At 35.6% G+C, this 17,099-nt stretch overlaps 1 protein-coding gene, 1 long non-coding RNA gene and 1 other non-coding gene across 7 annotated transcripts in view; 1 reads left to right on the top strand and 2 right to left on the bottom strand.

Annotated features, from left to right (window-relative positions):
* Positions 1–17,099, top strand: part of ZRANB3 (zinc finger RANBP2-type containing 3) — a 297,959-nt gene that overhangs the window by 74,676 nt on the left and 206,184 nt on the right. The window lies entirely within an intron of this gene.
* LOC118351513 (uncharacterized) overlaps positions 1–17,099 on the bottom strand; it is a 28,403-nt gene that overhangs the window by 6,227 nt on the left and 5,077 nt on the right. The gene's annotated exons all lie outside the window — the stretch shown is intronic.
* Positions 877–1,011, bottom strand: LOC112649992 (U4 spliceosomal RNA). Its single transcript, XR_003129857.1, has one exon. It is a non-coding gene; the product is annotated as a U4 spliceosomal RNA (small nuclear RNA).

Here is a 17,099-nt window from a genome sequence, read left to right as displayed (position 1 = left end):
TCTTGCTTTTTCATTCATCACCCTCTGCCTTTTGATTGGAGTATTTAGTCCATTTACAGTCAAAGTAATTATTGATAGATTTGTATATATTGCCATTTTATTATTTGCTTTGTGGTTCTTTCTGAAAATTATCTTTTTTTTTTTTTTTTTAAGATTTATTTATTCATGAGAGACAGAGAGAGAGAGAGAGGCAGAGACACAGGCAGAGGGAGAAGCAGGCTCCATGCAGGGAGCCCAACGTGGGACTTGATCCCGGGTCCCCAGGATCAGGCCCTGGGCTGAAGTCAGCGCCAAACCACTGAGCCACCCGGGCTACCTCTGAAAATTATCTTTGATCCTTTCTTTGCTTTCTCTCATGATTTACTTGTTTTCTTTAGTGATATATTTAGATTTTTCCCTCTTTATTCTTTGAGTATATATTAGTATAAAATCTATAAAGGTTTTAGATTTGTGGTTATTGTTTAAATTTTTATTTAAATTCAATTAATTAACATATAATATGTTATTAGTTTCAGAGGTAGAGGTTTGTGATTCATTAGTCTTATATAATACCCCATGCTCATTACATCACCTGCCCTTCCTAATGTCTATCACCAGTTGTCCCATCCCTGCACCCCCACCCCTCCAACAACCCTCAGTTTGTTTCCTATGATTAAGAGTCTCTTATTATTTGTCTCCTTCTCTAATTTCACTTTGTTTTATTTTTTACTGTTTTCCCCTATGACCATTAGGTCATATAACCTCTTCATAATAGCAATCTATACTAAGTTGATGGTCATTTAGTTTTGAACCCATTCTTTAGTCCTTTCCTCCCATGTTTTAGGTATATAGTGCCATATTTTATATCCTTTTATTTTGTGAGTTCCTTGACTGATTTTTCACAGAAATATTCATTTTTATTGTTTTTATGTGTCTTACCCTCATAATGTCACTTTTGGTCTTTCTTTCAATTAGCAATAATCGCGCCTCGGGAAAACCTCATTGGCTATGATACAGCCACTGGGCAAAGCTGGTCTTTCTTTTCCATTTAAAGAGACCACTTTAATATTTCTTGCAGAGCTGGGTTAGTGGTCATAAACTGTTTTAGTTTTTGTTTGTCTGGGGAACTCTTTATCCCTCTTTCTATTCTGAATAATAGTCTTGTTGAATAGAGTATTCTTGGCTGCAGATTTTTTCCACTCAGAACTTTGAATGCATCATGCCACTCTCTTCTTGGAGTTTCTGCTTAAAAAGCCCCTGATAGTCTTACGGGATTTCTCTTGTATGTTATTGTCTTCTTTTGTCTTGCTGCTTTAAATTTTTTTCTTTATCACTAAATTTTGCCAATTTAATTATAATATGTCTGGTGTGGGTTTGCTTTTGTTGATTTTCTTGAGGTTCTCATGCCTCCTGAATCCAAATTCTCTGTTTCATTCCCCAAATTAGGGAACTTCTCAGCTGTTACTTCTTCAAATACATTTTCTGCACTGTTTATATCTCTTCTTCTAGGACTCCTATAATATGAATGTTTTCACATTTGATGAAGTCACTCTATTCCTTAAGTTTATTCTCATTTTGCATATTTTTTTGTCTTTTGTTCAGTTTGATTACTTTCCAGTACTCTCTTTTCTAGATCACTAATTCATTCCTCTACTTCTTCCAGCCTGTTGTTCATTCTCCATCAAGTGTGTATCTCATTTTGTTTATTGTGCCCTTTATCTCTTTTAAGGGTCTCACTCATGTCTTCCATTCTTTTCTCAAGTCCAGTGACTATCTTTATGATCATCACTTTAAATTCTCTATTAGGCATATTTCTTGTATTTGTCTCACTTAAATCTCTGGCTGTGGCCATGTCCTATTCTTTCATTTCAGACAATTTCCTCTGTCTGTTTGTCATTTTATCTGTCTCTTTGCTTGCTTCTGTGGGTTAGCAGAGTGAGCTACTTCTGTTCTTGAGGGTAATGACCTTATGAATAAGAGGTCCTATAGTGTCCTGCAGTATAGCATTTCTGGATCTGCAAGGCCTGATGCTTCTGGGACTGTCTCCAATGTGTGCTCCTTACGCTCTGCTGTTGTGTCCTGGCTGCTTTATCCCTCAGGCCAGTCATCTACAGATGTTCTCTTTGCCTGTTGTCAGCAGTGTTTGGTCCCTAGCCTGAATATTCTGAGTTTTAACTAGATGTGCTCTGGTCTGCTTGTGAAATGAGACCTGTCACCACTGCCACAAGAACTGAGGTCCTGCAAAACTTCTGGGAAGTAAGATGCAGTGTTGGCAGGGTTTTGGGCTGGTCTGTGGGAGAGCTTGCCACTCTGTGACTGAAGCAAGCATGACTGGTAAGGGCATTTCCACTGCCTTGGGAGGATGGTAGGCTTAGCATAAGCATATTAGGTAGTGAATGTAGGCATTTCACTGGCTCCTGCAGGTGGAAGATTGTGCTTATATTGAGGGTTGGGGGAGGGAGATGGTACCTGTCAGGACCTTTATTGCTAGAGGGGTCTCTTTGTGAATGCTGCTTCTCTGGGGCACACTCTGAGATGAGGAAATAACCTCCCTACTGTGTGCCCCAGGTGCTCTTCAGATTGCTGTTTCTACATTGTATGTCTACAGGCTGTTTGCCCTGCCTTCTCTTCAAGAGTAGTCTTGTTGCCTTTTCAGGCTTTATCTGAGCCAAGCTCACTGACTTTTAAAACTCCATGCCTTAAGCACTGGTTGCCTTTCTTGCTTTCCAAATGAATTGCTATGGGGATTCATATTCCCTCTGTGCTTCCCTGTATGCTAGTATGTCTTTCACCCCTCTCTGTGACCATGACTCTCTCACTATCTTAGTAATCATGATTTGTTTCTCTCTCAAACTACATCTCCACACTTTGTACCTTTTTCAGTGTGACCTCTTCTCTACCTTTAGTTGTAGAGTTTGTTCCTCAAATGTTCAGATTGATTTCTGTGGTATTAAGGATGATCTGATAGTTATCTATTTGTATTTGTGGGATTAGGTGAGCCTAGGGTCCTCCTATTCTGCCACCATCTTCTCCAACTGGAGCTTTTTTGTCCCTATATACAGTACTTGTGGCCAGCAGGTTAGCATTCTAGTTTTCAGTTGATATCTATAAATCATTAGTCCTTTTTTGAAGTGCAAGCTCCATCTTTTGTGATTATTGCCATTAATTCCTTTCTACTACTATTATTTATGAACCCCTTGTTTACTCCTCTGTGTTTGTGGAGGGTGTATACATGAGAGGGAGTAATTCTTGTGGGACCATCTTAGAATTATGCCTACCACAACCTCCTCAAGGATTTTTTTTTTTTTTACTTTAGTTATGGTACTTTTCAGCTCTAGAACTTTAATTTCACTATTGTGTACATTTCTATATTTTTATGAATATTTCCTAATTGAATAATACTCATATTTTCCTCCAGTTCTTTGAACATATTTATTCCAGCTACATCAGCTTCTTAGTCTGCCAGATTTGGCATCCAGGCTCACTCATATTTTATGAACGTTTTTTTTTTCTTCCTATTTATTTGTATGTCTAGTAATTTCTGGTTGAAAACTGTACATTTTAGGCAATATATTATAACAGATCTGGATTTTGTTTTATATTCTTTGCTTCCCATAGTGAGCTGCTGTTAATGTCTCTGCTTGGTTTTTATATTCTTTTTTTTTTTTTTTGTCTTGCTTACTAGGTATTGTCTTTTGTGTAGTATTGTCAGCTTGTGATTAGGGTAGATATTTTGCTTAAACACCTTGATCCCTTAAGGCTTTTACCTTCTACCTGTTTGTACGTGGCCTGAGGTACTCATTCAAAATTATAGTAATTTCTCAAGATTTCCTTAGTTTTCACTTCTCAGTGGGCTCTTTCAAGTCTCTTCTGTGCATGTCTTTAGTTTCCCAGTCAGAAGAGAGTATCTGGAGAACTTATCTCAGCCCTTTAATGACTGTCTCGTTTTTAGGATTCCGCATTATTTCTGATCTTTCCACTGCTTTTTTCATCTTGGGACCACAATTTTGGATGAGTAGGGCTAGAGATTTTTTCTGTTCGTTTTTATCTAAGCCTACCATTTTTTAACTTAAATTTTTTATTGCTGGATTAATACACTTTTATGGCAGAATACCAACATGTTCTTACATAAGTATTACCAAGGTTGACATCTAATGTTAATTCCAGTATATTTCTTACCCAATGATAACTTTTAAACTATTATCCTGGTATGTTATATTTCCCTCTATTACTCTTCACACTTTAAAATTTATGTAAGACCGTTACTTTTAGAGGGAAAGCCCTAATTTTTTTGTCTTCCGCATCTAATTGAGTCTAGTCCCATGGCTGCAATGCTGCTGGCTTTTAGGGCCCGCTCTATGATGGTAAAACTACTATTCTTAGAGTAGTCAGATTCATAGCAACACAAAACAAAATGATGGTTGCCAGGGGCTATTAGAGGAAAGGGTAATGGAGAATTTCTGTTTAATGGGTCTAAAGTTTCAGTTTTGCGGGATGAAGAGTTCTAGAGGTTGGTTGCACTACAGTAAGAAAATACCCACCCTACTGAGCTATAAACTTAAAGTGGTACATTTACAGTTATAAATTTTATGTTACCTGTATTTTACCACATTAAAAAATTAAAAACATACTATGGTTTTTGTCAGGTGAACTGAAGGAGTGGCAGGTGGTGTAGATGAGAGCAGCCCACTGGCAAAAGTCCACGAATTTCTCCTGAAGCTTTAATATGACTTTAAAAATAAATGCTGTTTGTCTTCTGCCTCAATCAAATGCCCTAAAATGGTTGTTTTTACAATTCTGTATGGTTTAAAAATTGATTTTTTTCTGTAGTGAAAGATGAGAAATCCCTGAGCTCTCTCCATCCTACCATTTATTACTGGATGTCAGTTCTTGGTGTTTTCTGTAGGTTTTATTCATGGTTCCTTTCTTATAAATGCTAGAAGGTCCTAGAGCATAGTCCTTGGCTTGTCTCTTTAACTTTTATGTCTTCCCAAGAAGATTTCATCAAGTCTCAACATTTAAAATATTATATGTACGCTGATGCATCCCAGTTTTGCAAATGTAGACTGGATTTTTACTCTACTCTCCAGATCTTTGCATCTGCCTATTTGACTCTACTTACATGTTTGATAGATATCAGATTTAATAAGGCTAAAACCAAATTCCTGATATGTGCTGTCAGAAAATGGATTCTTTCTCAGCCTACTTCATCTCAGTTATTGATGTCTTCATTCTTCTACTTTTTTAGCCCAAGAACTTTTGATTGGTTCTTGACTCTTTTTTTTTTTCATAACCATAAGTCCATCACATCAGAATATCCTGTCAATTTCACCTTTTAAGTACACATGTAATTCTGTCCTCTTTTCAGTATCCTTACTATTACCACCACCTTTAAGTCACTATCTTCTCTACCTGAGATTAATGGGCTTCCAACTGTTTTATTCTTACTGTACTTTTCTCCTTCAGTGTGTTCTCAGTAAAGCAGTCAGGATGATCTTGTTTACCATTGGTGGGATCTTGTTATTCCTGTGCTCAGATTCTCCCAGTGGATGGTTTCTCACTGCATGCTGAGTAAAAGTCAAAGTCCTTACAAGACTCACCAAATCCTAGAGAATCTTGTCCCCATTACTTTCCTTACTTCATAACTTCCTACTTTTCCTCACTCAACTCCGTTTTCTCCTCTAGAACTCTAGACATGTATCTGTTTCAGAACCTTTCACTTATTCCCCTTGCCTGGAATGCCTCTGGAAGGCCCCAGCTACATTTATCCTCATGCTTTGACTTCCTTACTTGCTTCAGATCTTTATCCAGAATTCACTTTTGGTGTAAGACATTCCTTGGCCACCACATCCAAATTTCTGTGTCTTCCCAAATATTTCAATTCCATTTTCCTGCATTTTTTTTTTAAGCATAGCATTTACCAACTTCTCATGTACATTTGTTTAACTTTGTTTCCTTCACTAATATTTTAACCCCATGAGAGAGAATTTTTGTTCTTTTTGTTATATACTACTACCCTAACACCTAGAACAGTGACTGGCACTTATGTTTGCAATAAATATTTATAGTGAAAGATGAGAAAAAGCATCAATTTTCAGATTAAGTAGTCTCCCTAAGTACCAAGTGAAATGAAAGAAACACATTCTTGTGAAATTTCAAAATACCAAGTTTATAAAGAAAGTAAGTGCCAAACAGCTCCTGGAGAAAAGAAACAAGTCTACAAATTAGGAAAGATGGATGCTATAAGGCAGTAGAAGATGGATACTACAAGACAGTGGGACAGTTTCATCAAAGGTTTGAGAGAAAATGAATTTTAATTTAGAATTCTTTTTTTTTTTTTAATTTAGAATTCTATACCTATGTAAACTGTCAAAAATGTGAGGTCAAAGTAAATTCATTTTCACACATGAAAATATGAAGATAAAGGAAGAGATAAACGACATTTATCCATCAGATAGTTGAGGATTTTGTTTGTTAAAACAAGCACAGAAACCAAGAAGAGGATACAACAACTAGCAAAACTTATCCAAAAGTCCAATGCGTACAAACTCCAGATGAAGCAGGCAATAGAAACAATGATACCATTGTTGTATCCAAGAAGATTGGAATAAAAGTTGATAAATTAGAATTAATAGGATAATATTGGGACTGTGATTAAATATACATTTTTCTTATCAGTAAAGAGAACAAAGTTTAGGAGTTATAAAATAGGTAAATAAATTAGTTTCTAGATATTAGGTCGATTCAAAGTAATAGGACTTTGATGAATTAAGGGAGTATAAAAAAAAAGACTCTTGACCTTGAGGTAGCATAGTAGAGAAGGAAATATAGCCTGAGTATACTTCTTGGTTCTGTTCTGCATGATACTCATATAAACTCTTATGTTGTGTATAATGTGTATTTATTTTAATTTTTAATTTTTTAAAAAATTAGTTTTATATGTTATGTATTTATTAGTTTATATATTTATTAGTTTCTATATATATTTATTAGTTTGATATATTTATACATTTTTTAAAAATTTAGTTTTATATCTAAAATATATATAAGCCTCAGTTATGGTTATAGAAAATAACCTAAATTTTATCAATCTAAAAAGTATTTTTTAGAAGTAGATGTGATAGGGGTGTCTGGATGGTGCCTGGATAGCTCAGTTGGTTTAAGTATCTGACTGTTAATTTCACTTCAGGTCATGATCTCATGGGTCATGGAATCAAGGCCCAGGTCAGGCTTCATTCTCAGCAGGGACTCTGCTTGAGATTCTCTCCCTCTGCCCCTTACCTACCCCCTCCCTCCAATAAATAAATAATCCAATAAATATATCTTTTTTTTTTTTTTTTTTTTTTACGTAGATGTGACAGAAGTTGGGAATGACAGGCATGATTGCTACTACTAAAATGTTTATTCTGTATGGCACTTCTCAAACTTTGCTGAATTTTAAAATCACCTTGGAGCTTTCAAAATCTTGATGCCCTAACTACATCAAACTGCATCTTAATTAAAATCGTTGAGGGTAGAATCTGGGTGTCAGTTTACTTGTTTTTTGTTTTACATTTTCCAGTTGATTCCACTGTATAGTCAAATTTGGGAACCAGTGGTCTAAATTCATGAACTAGAACAATAATCTGAATGATATGTTTGAAAGTTTCAAAGGTGAATAATAGTAGAATCATTTTAATAATTGTTATCATCGATAAAAAATGAGTTGCTGAGGTAGAAGGATGTTAGAAGTGAGCCAAATTTTCCTTAGCGGGAAGCCACATCTTCTTTTATAGTGGGACATGGTGACCAGTCAAGATTCTACATTTTGTTTCAAAGTTTATACATTAGGCATTTTATTTTACTTTCAAAAAGGAAATGCCCCTTTAGTCATGTTCCTAATTTTATGAAAATCTGTACTTTTTTTTTTTATATATAGATTGAGTTAATTAGATCTAGGATAAGTGAGGTTATTATGAACAAATTATCTGGATGTTAAAATCAACTTCTTATGGCAAACATAGTTTAAATTTTTTAGTGAGAATAGATATAATTTTGTGTAAAAGACAGTTTTACAAATGTAATTTCCTCTCACACATGTTTTAGACACAAGATTACATATTAATACTCTTTAGATTATTGAAGTCATTTATCTTTCTTAGCAAACAACATAGACAGGAACTCAACTTTTTTGAATGTGGGGGACAAAATAATTCTGGTTGTGTTTTAAATTTTATACTAATAGGAATGTAAATATATTCCAGACTTTTTCTTCTCTAATTGCCTCAGCATTGCATAACCTTGGCCATGCACTGGAATCCCCTGAGGAGTTTGCAAAATAATCAGTCTCCTCTTTTTAAAAGTTATTCATTGAAATTGTCAAATGGAACCTAGTGCTTCTAACTTTTCTAGTCAGGCTAGAATTAAGGATTCCAAGTTTAATTTTCTGGTTTCACAGAAGTCAGTAAATAATATCTGAATTTGATGAATAATGAAACTGCAAAATAATCATGTTAAAATTATAAAGGTTGCCTTTCACAAGTGGAGTTAGGACTGGGGTGAAGACAGATAAATGTGGGAACAATTGCTCTTCCGTATAAGCTCCTTTGTACTGTGTTTTTTTTTTTTAATAAAAACTATATTCATGAGCTACATTAAGAAATTAATGATTGTAAAAGTATTTTTCCCTTTTATTTTATTTTTTAAAAAGATTTTATTTATTTATTCACGAGAGACACAGAGAGAGGCAGAGGCAGAGGGAAAAGCAGGCTTCATGCAGGGAGCCCAATGTGGGGCCCGATCCCAGAACCCTGAGCTGAAGACAGACTTTCAACTGCTGAGCCACCCAGGCATCCCTCCCTTATATTTTACAATAATACAATGTTCTTTATATGACTCAGATAAAATCAATAAATTAAGATTTTGTATTAAATTTTGAATTAAAAATAATTCTAGGGGATCCTTGGGTGGCTCATTTGCTTGAGCATCTGCCTTCAACTCAGGGCATAATCCCAGAGTCCTGGGATCAAGCCCCACATCAGGCTCCCTGCTTGGTGGGAACCTGTTTCTGCCTCTGCTTGCTTGTTCTCTCTCTCTCTGTCAAATAAGTAAATAAAATCTTAAAAAAATAAAAATAAAAATAATTCTTTTTTTTTTAAGATTTTTATTTATTTATTCATAGAGACAGAGAGAGAGGCAGAGACACAGGCAGAGGGAGAAGCAGGCATCATACAGAGAGCCTGACGTGGGACACAATCCAGGGTCTCCAGGATCATGCCCTGGGCTGCAGGCAGCGCTAAACCGCTGTGCCACCGGGGCTGCCCTAAAAATAATTCTAAAATAGTTTTTAGGAAGTTTTGAATTGATTTTTTAAAAAAGATTTTATTTGAGAGAGAAAGAGAGAGCACAAGTGGGGGAGGGGCAAGGGGTGAAGGAGGAGCAGACTCCCCTCTGAGCAGGGAGCTGAATTTGGGGCTCAATCCCAGAACCCTGCGGTCATGACCTTAGCCCAAGGCATAGTAATTCCATGTAATTCCATGTTTTTTTTTTAATGGACTGAGACATCCAGATGCCTCAAAATGATTTTTGTTTCTGAACATTATGTAAGTGAAATAGTGTATTATATACTCATTTGTCTTTGTCTTCCTTCATTGAACATTATGTTTATGAAATGCATTTTGTTGTATTAGATAATTGTTCCTTCTCATTGCCTTATAGAATTCTGTTTTAAGGATATGCCACAATTTATTTATCCGTTGTACTGCTAATAGACATTTATGTTTCCGTTTTAGTTTATATGAAGAGTACTGCTGTGAACATTCTTCTGTATAGCTTTTCTCTCAGTAGATTTTCATAAAATTTAAGTTTAGGAGCTATTGCCAAGGAAATTGCAATGAAATATTAAATGATTAAGAAAATAAGCATGAAATTAGCTTTTCTTTCACAAAAGACTTGTGTGTGGCTTTTCTTTTAAGGGTTTTTTTTTTTTTTTTTTTTTTTTTTAAGTAATCTCCTAAACTCAATGTAGCACTCAAACTCCCACCCCAGGATCAAGAGTTGCATGCTCCACTGAGTCAGGCAGGTGGTGCTAGACCTGTCTGTGGTTTTAAGAATGCATATGCAGCATACATGTCTATTGTTCAGCTTCTTTATGGGTAGTGAGGCTTGGACTAATTCATATTTTACCTTTTGAACAAATACATAGTTTGGTCTCTGAAGTACACTTGATATAAAATGTTAAAATAGGATTGGTGATAGTAAAGCATTATCAAAAATGGTGCCAGGGCACATCTCAGAAGATAGGGCTAAGTGAATATTTAAAGGGAGACAGTTTGCCTTACAGCTCAGATCAACTGTTCATAAAACTCTGATTTATGTCAAGGTCTTCTACCTCAGAGTTTTCATTCCTCCTTTTCCACATAGAGTACCCTGTTATTTCCCTCAGTTTACCTAGACCCACTAGTGTCCCAGCTCATGGTACACAGGTTAGACCACTAAACCTGGCACTTGATAAGCTCTCTCCAGCTGCAGAATATGCAAAGTCTGATGTTTTACCCAATATTTATTCTTTGGAGAGGAGAGAAATAAGCATTTCAATGTAGCTTGGCCTTAATTTTCCAGAGACACAAACTCCTAATGCCAAATAACTATGACTATTTGGGGTCAGAGAACATTTCCTTCGTCCGTTGAGACAATGGCACAGAACATTCTTGCTAGCCTCTGAGACAGGAGCTTGGCTTCTTATTGATGGCATAGCCCTTCAATTCCCCATTCCCAACTTCTTCATTTGCTCCTAGCAGCTCTTAGTTTAAATATTTCAGGTAAGAAGACTTTGCTACTTTTCAGATGTTCCTCTTTGGGTTAACTGAAGCCTGGAAGAGGAGAAGGGATGGAGGAATAGTTGATTTAAAGTTTAAATTGTATCTCAGTGCCCAATTTTACCACCTATGAAAATACCTGGAATTCATAAATGTTGTTAGTCCTGTTTGTCAGGTACCATTACCTCTTAAAACTACAGACTTTGCCAAACTTTAGATCCATGCTATCTTAAGAGTTTCAGAAAATTTTTCTTATACAATCTCCTTCTACTGTAGTTTATTGGTTTAGGTTTTATCTTGATTGCTTATTGTGACTTGAAATTTTATTTTAATTTTTAAACTTTTTATTAAAAATTATTTTTAATTGAAGTATAGTTGTCATGCAATATTAGTTTCAGGCATACAATATAGTATTTACATATATATTTTTTTAAGATTTTATTTATTTATTTGAGAGACAGAATGAACCAGTGAGAGAGAGAGAGCACAGGCTGGAGGAGGGTCAAAGAGAGAGGGAAAAGCAGGTTCCCCACTGAGCATGGAGCCCAATGTAGGGCTCCATCTCTGGGCTCTAGGATCATGACTTGAGCCAAAGGCAGAAAACTTAACCAACTGAGCCACCCAGCCTCCACCACCCCCTGTCCCCCGCTTTTTAAAAAAGATTTTATTTATTTCTTTGAGAAAGAGAGAGAGAGCATGAGCAGGAAGGGGGCAGAGGGAGAGGGAGAAGCAGGCTTCCTGCTAACCCAGGTCTCCATCATGACCTGAGCCAAAGGCCGACTAAGCTATGTTTATGTACATTACAAAATACTCATTATGCTAAATGTAGTTACCGTCTGTCAACATACAAAATTATTACAATATTATTGACTATATTCCCTATGCTATCCTTTACCCCTCCATGATTTATTTTTTGTATAACTACAAGTTTGTACCTCTTAATCTCCTTTACTTAATTTGCACATTCTCCCAACTGCACCCCTTTGGCAACCTCCAATTTGTTCCCTTTATGATTCTGGTTTCTGTTTTATTTTTTTCTTCGTTTCATTTTTTAAAAAAATATTCCACATAGGGATGCCTGGGTGGCTCAGCAGTTGAGCATCTGCCTTTGGCTCCAGGTGTGATCCCAGAGTGCCTAGATTGAGTCCCACATCAGGCTCCCTGAATGGAGCCTACTTCTCCCTCTGCCTATGTTTCTGCCTCTCTCTCTCTCTCTGTCTCTCTGTCTCTCATAAATAAATAAAAATTTAAAAAAATTCCACATTATATGCTGTTTGTATTCTTCTGTTTGACTTCTTTCACTTAGCATGGTATCTTCTGGGTTCACCCATGCCATTGCAAGTGGCAGGATTTCATTCTTTTTTTGTTTTTTACTGATTATACCATAGAATGATACTTATATCTTTATTACTTATTTTAAATTTTTCCTTGAAGTATAATTGACATACAGTGTTACAGTAGTTTTAGTTTTACAGTGTAGTGATTCATCAGTTCTATACACTATGTTCACCATGGTAGGTGTGGCTATCATCTGTCATTCCAAAACCTTATTATAATGTTATTGACTATATTCCTTATGTTGTACTTTTTATTCCTTATGTATTGAGTTATTTCATTTAGCATAATATTCTCTAGGTCTATCCATTTTGTTTTGAATGGCAAAATCTCATTCTTTTTTATGGCTGAATAATATTCCACTGTACCACATCTTCTTTATACACATTCATCTATTGATGGATACCTAAATTGCTTCCATATCTTGACTATGGTACATAATGTTGTCATAAATATAGGGGTACATGTATGTTTATAAATTAGTGAGGTTTTTTTTAGGTAAATACCCTGTAGTGGCTTTATTGATTCATATGGTATTTTTACTTTTAATTTTTTGACTAACCTCCATATAGTTTTCCCTAGTGGCTGAACTAATTTACATACTTCCCAGCAGTGCACAAGGGTTCCCTTTTCTCCACATCTTTGCCAATGCTTATTATTTCTTGTCTTATTGATACTACCCATTCCAACTGATGTGAGTTGACATTTTGTTTCAGTTTTGATTTTTATTTCTCTGATGATGAGTGATACTAGGCACCTTTATGTCTGTTAGCCATCTGTAGGTCTTCTTTGGATAAATATCTGTTCATTTGGAAAAATGCCCACTTCTTAATTGGATTGTTTTATTTTTGGTGTTAGAGTTGTATGTGGCTTTTTATTTTTTTTTATTTTCTATTTTTTTAAAGTTTATTCATGATAAACATAGAGAGAGAGAGAGAGAGTGAGGCAGAGACACAGGCAGAAGGAGAAGCAGGCTCCATGCCGGGAGCCCGACGCGGGACTCAATCCTGGGACTCCAGGATTGCGCCCTGGGCCAAAGGCAGGCGCCAAACCGCTGAGCCACCCAGGGATCCCCTGTATGTGGCTTTTTAAAATATATTTTGGGGGTGCCTGGGTGGCTCATTTGGTTTGGTATCTATCTATCTCTTGGTTTTGGCTTAGATAATAATCTCAGAGTTGTGGTATTGAGCCCCATGCCTGGCTTCATGCTCAGCACAGAGTCTGCTTGAGATCTCTCTCTCCCTCTGCCCCTCCCCTTGCTTCTGTGCTCTCTCTAAATAAATACATAAGTAAAATTTTCATGAAACTTTGTATCATATGATTTGCAAACATTTTCTCCCATTCTGTAGGTTTTCATTTTGTTGATTTCCTTTGTTGTGCAGAAGTTTTAGTTTTAAGTAGTCCCACTTGTTCATTTTTGCCTTTTTTTTGCCCTTACCTGAGGATGCAGATCCAAAAAAATACTGCTAAAACTCCTAAGATTTTACTGCCTATATTTTCTTTTGAGAGTTTTATGGTTTCAGGTCTTACATTTAGGTTTTAAATCCAGTTTTAGTTTAAGGAAGTGACCCAATTTTAATTTTTTTTTAAGTACAGCTCTCCACTTTTCCCAATATCATTTATTGATTAGTCTTTCTTTGTCCCCATTTTTTTAAAGATTTTATTTATTTATTTGAGAGAGAGTAGATGAGAGAGCATGAACGAGAACACAAGCAGGAGGAACTGCAGAGGGAGAAGGAGAAACAGACTCCTCGCTGAGCAGAGAGCCCAGTGTGGGGCTGATCCCAGGACTCCGGGACTATGACCTGAGCCTAAGGCAGATGCTTAACCAACTGAACCACCCAAGCACTCCCACCTATGGTTTTTTTAAAGATTAATTGGGTTTTTTAGAGAGAGATACTGAACACGTGTGTGAGCTAGGGGAGGGACAGAGGGAGAGAAGCAGGTTCCCACTGAGCATGGAGCCAACCTGGGGCTCAGTCTCATGAACCTAAGATCATGACCCAAGCTGAAATCAAGAGTCAGAAGCTTAACCAACTAAGCCACCTAGGCACCGCCCACTCCTCTCATTGTATATTGACTCTCCTGTTGTCCATTAATTGACCGAATAAGTTTGAGTTTGTTTCTGGACTCTCTAGTATGTTGCATTGATCTATGTTTCTGTTTTTGTGCCACTACCATACTGTTTTGATTATTAGAACTTTGTAGTATGGTTTGAAATCAGGAATTGTGATACCTCTAGCTTTGTTCTTTCTCAAGAGTGCTTTGGCCATTTGGGGTCTTCTGTGGGTCCATACAAATGTTAGGATTATTTGTTGTAGTTCTGTGAAAAATGGTGTTGGTATTTTGATAGAGATTGCATTAAGTCTATAGATTGCTTGGGTAGTATGGACATTTTAACAATATTAATTCTTCTAATCCATAGGCATGGTGTCCATTTTCATTTATATGTTACCTTCAATTTCTTTTATCAGTGTTGTACAATATTCAGAATATAAGTCTTTCACCTTCATGGTTAAATTCATTTTTAGGTGTTTTTTTTTTTTTTTTTTTTGTACAATTGTAATTTGGATTGTTTTAACTTCTTTCTGCTAGTTTGTTATCAGTATACAGAAATGCAACATATTTCTATATATTAATTTTGTATCCTGGAACTTTACTGAATTTATTTATCAATTCTATAGATTTTTGGTGGATATTTAGGGTTTCTTATATGTGGTATCATGTCACCTGCAGAGAATGACAATTTTACTTTTTTTTTTTTTTATCAGTTTGGATGTCTTTTATTTCCTTTTCTTCTGTGATTTCTTTGTCTAGGACTTCCAGTATTCTGTTGCATAAAAGTGGTGAGAATCAACATCTTGTATTCTCAATCTTAGAGGAAAAGCTTTTTACTTACTTAATTTATTTATTCATTCATTCATTCATTCATTTATTCATTTATATATTGAACGAACGTGTCAAGAGTGGGCATTTTTGTTTCCTTCCTAATCTTAGAAAAAAAGCTTTCAGCTTTTCACCAGAGTATGTTTGCTGTGGGCCTGTCATATATGGCCTTTATGTTGTAGTATGTTCCTCTATACCCATTTTTTTGAGTTTCTACCATGACTCAGTGTTGAATTTTGTTAAATGCTTTTTCTCCATCTGCATGAGATGATCATATGATTTTCAGCTTTATTTTATTAATATGGTTTATCTTGTTGGTTGATTTATGGGTATTGAACTGTTCTGCACCTCTGAATATATACCACTTGATTGTGATGCATATTCCTTTAATGTATTATTGAATTCAGTTTAATAATATTTTGTTGTGGAATGATCATTGTGGACAATGATCATTAGGGATATTGTCTTATAAATTTCTTTTCTTTCTTCTTTTTTTTTTGGTAATTTGTTTTCTGGTTTTTGCAACACAGCAATGCTGGCCTTGTAGAATGAATTTGGAAGAGTTTTTTTCCTTTTCTATTTTTTTGGAGTAGCTTGACAGACATAGGTATTAACTCTTTTGTAAATATGTGGTAGAATTCCACCTGGTCCTGGAAGCCGTCTATCTGATCCTGGACTTTTGCTTCTTGGGAATTTTTTGATAATTAATATAATTTCATTACTAGTAATTGGTATGTTCAGATTTTCTGATTCTTCCTGATTTGGTTTTGGAAGTTGTATGTTTCTAGGAATTTATGCATTTCTTTTAGCTTGTCCATATAATTTTTTTGTAGAAATCTTATAATTTTATTTTCAGTCCTCCTTTTCTCTAACTCTGTTTCTTTTTCTTTTTTGTAGCCAGACTAATCTGACTAAAAGTTTATCAATTTAATCTTTTCAAAGAACGAACTCTTGTATTCTTTTTTTTTTTTTTTTTTTTGGTCTCTATTTCATTTATTTTCACTCTGATCTTAAATTTTTTTTTTTTTTTTTTTTATTTATGATAGGCACACAGTGAGAGAGAGAGAGGCAGAGACACAGGCAGAGGGAGAAGCAGGCTCCATGCACCGGGAGCCCGATGTGGGATTCGATCCCGGGTCTCCAGGATCACGCCCTGGGCCAAAGGCAGGCGCCAAACTGCTGCGCCACCCAGGGATCCCCTTTCACTCTGATCTTGATGGATTTCTTTCCTTCTAATAACTTTGGACTTTGAATTTTTTTTTTTTTTTTACTTCCTGTAGGTGTAAATTAGATTGCTTATTTGAGGTTTTAGTTATTTCTTGACCTGCAGCATTATAGGCCTGCATCACTATAAACTTCCCTCTGAGAACTGCTTTTGCTACATCCCAGTAGTTCCAGAAAATTTTGTTTCCATTTTCATTTTTCTCCAGTTAAACTTTGATTTCCTCTTTAATTTCTTTGTTGACTTTGACTCATTGTCTGTTTAGTAGCATATTTTTTAGTTTCTATGTGTTTCTGGCTCTTTTTGTTTTGTTTTGTTTTGTTTTCTTCTGGTAACTGATTTCTACTTTCATACCATTGTGGTCAGAAAAGGTGCTTCATATGATTCCGTCTTTGTAAATTTATTGAGAATTGTTGAATTGTTTTATTGCCTGACATGTGATCTGTCCTGGAGAATGTTACATTCTCACTTGAAAAGAATGTTTATTCTGTTTTGGATAGGATGTTCTGTATAAATCTGTTAAGTTCATCTCGTCTACTGTGATATTCAAAGCCACTGTTTCCTTTTTATTTTCTGTCTGGATGAGCTATCCATTGATGTAAGGGGTTTAAGTTTCCTAGTACTGTTGTATTGTCAGTTTCTCCCTTTATATCTATTAATATGTACATTATGTATTTAGGTGCTCTTATGTTGGGAGCATAGATATTTATGATTGTTATATCCTCTTATTGGGTTAATCCCTTTATCATTGTGTAATTCCCTTCTTTGTCCCTTATTACAGTCTTTGTTTTAAAGTTGATTTTGTCTGATGTATGTTATTGTAACCTCAGGTTTCTTTTTTTTTTGCCATTTGCATAGAATATTGTTTCCTTTCTTTGCTT

Source organism: Canis lupus, chromosome 19 (assembly GCF_003254725.2).
Source record: "Canis lupus dingo isolate Sandy chromosome 19, ASM325472v2, whole genome shotgun sequence".
NCBI classification, from domain to species: Eukaryota; Metazoa; Chordata; class Mammalia; order Carnivora; family Canidae; genus Canis; species Canis lupus.
Note: the sequence above shows the minus strand (reverse complement) of the source record. Positions and strands in the feature narration are given on the sequence as shown.